Source organism: Pteropus vampyrus, unplaced genomic scaffold (genome assembly GCF_000151845.1).
Source record: "Pteropus vampyrus isolate Shadow unplaced genomic scaffold, Pvam_2.0 Scaffold103, whole genome shotgun sequence".
Lineage (NCBI taxonomy): Eukaryota > Metazoa > Chordata > Mammalia > Chiroptera > Pteropodidae > Pteropus > Pteropus vampyrus.
This window is the reverse complement of record NW_011888884.1, coordinates 3503628-3504899: the sequence shown is the minus strand read 5'-3', so window position 1 is coordinate 3504899 and position 1272 is coordinate 3503628. Positions and strand designations below refer to the sequence as shown.

General features: G+C 60.5%; 1 protein-coding gene across 12 annotated transcripts in view; it reads left to right on the top strand.

Annotated features, from left to right (window-relative positions):
• Positions 1-760: 760 nt before the first annotated feature.
• Positions 761-1272, top strand: part of ZNF462 (zinc finger protein 462) — a 129267-nt gene continuing 128755 nt past the window's right edge. For 5 of the 12 annotated variants that reach the window (XR_002781514.1, XM_011364952.2, XM_011364951.2 and 2 more), the window contains exon 1: positions 768-1052. The gene's annotated coding sequence lies outside the window, so the exon portion shown is untranslated. Of the gene's footprint in view, positions 1053-1272 lie in introns of all 12 variants that reach the window. The other 7 variants (XR_002781518.1, XR_002781517.1, XR_002781516.1 and 4 more) reach the window with 5 other exon arrangements.

Here is a 1272-nt window from a genome sequence, read left to right as displayed (position 1 = left end):
CTCTAGATGGATGCGTGTGAGGGACTCTCCGGGGTCGGGGCTCGGCGCCTCGGGCAGGGCTGATGGTGGGAGCGCTATGACCGGCGGGCAGTGTCCTCACCGGGGGCTTCCTCTGCGGGCCAGGGCGTCCGGGCGCCTCCGGGACGCGAGCGCGCACGCCTCATCCCGGCCGCCGCGCTCCTCGCACCGCCTTCTCCGCAGGTCTTTATTCATCTCATCTCCCTCTTCCCCTTCTCCTCCTCCTTTGCCTGCTTCTCCTCCTTCCTCCTCCTCCTTCGCTGCCGCCACCTCCTCCTCTTGCATCTCACTGGCCTGGCTCTGTGTTGCTCTGAGCGACAAAGACAATGTCCCAGCCTTAACTTTGCAACCACCTTGCCTCCTTCTGGGGTTCAGCGCGGGGGGGTGGGGGGAGGGGGGACAGCAGCCGTAGCCTCAGCATCTCCTCCAGCTTCTCCTTCTGCTCTTCTCCAGCTCTTGGATAATTCTTCCCTCCTCCCCCACCCAGCCCTTTCTTCATTTCTTTCTTTCTTTCTTTTTTTTCTTCCTCTCTCCTGCACGTTGTTGTTGTTATTAGAAAGGCTTCGCGCACCCCCTGGTGCTCCGGCGTTTTGTGTGGCAGGAGAAGATTGTCTTCCTTCTCTCTTTCTGTCTTGCTTTCTCTCTCCCTCTGGTTGCTCATTATTCAGAGAGAGACACAGAGGGAGGGAGGGAGAGAGAGAGAGAGAGAGAGAGAGCGCGAGGGAGAGGGAGGAGAGGAGAGAGAAGAGGAGAGAGAGGGGAGAGAGTGAGAGGGAGAGGGAGGGAGGGAGAGAGAGGGAGAGGGAGAGAGAGACGGATATCTCAGGTCATCTGCAGCTGCAGCGAGTCTGAGGAGCCGAGGAAGGCAGGGAAGATGGCGTTCCTCCATTGCTGAGACCCGGCAGAAGCACATGAGACTCCCAAACAACTTCCACAACAATAACCCGAGCAGGAAGAGGAGAAAGAGAAAGAGGATAAGGAGGCGGTGGGGCTGGAGAACCCGAAACACCTCCCGGCGCCGGGACGCTTCTTCTGTAAGTTACTGCAATTAACGGCCACCTCGGGGTGGTCCGAGTGCTCCGGGGAGGAGAGCGCGGGGCGGTGGAGGCACAAACGCGCTCATTCATTCGGCCGAGCAGGGCTGGTGGAGCGGGAGCAGAGGAAGTCCCCCGCATGGACTGGCTGTTGGAAGAGGAGAAGAAGCGAGAGAGGAGAGGAGGGGGGGCGGGGGGGAGGAGGGAGAGAGGGAGGGGG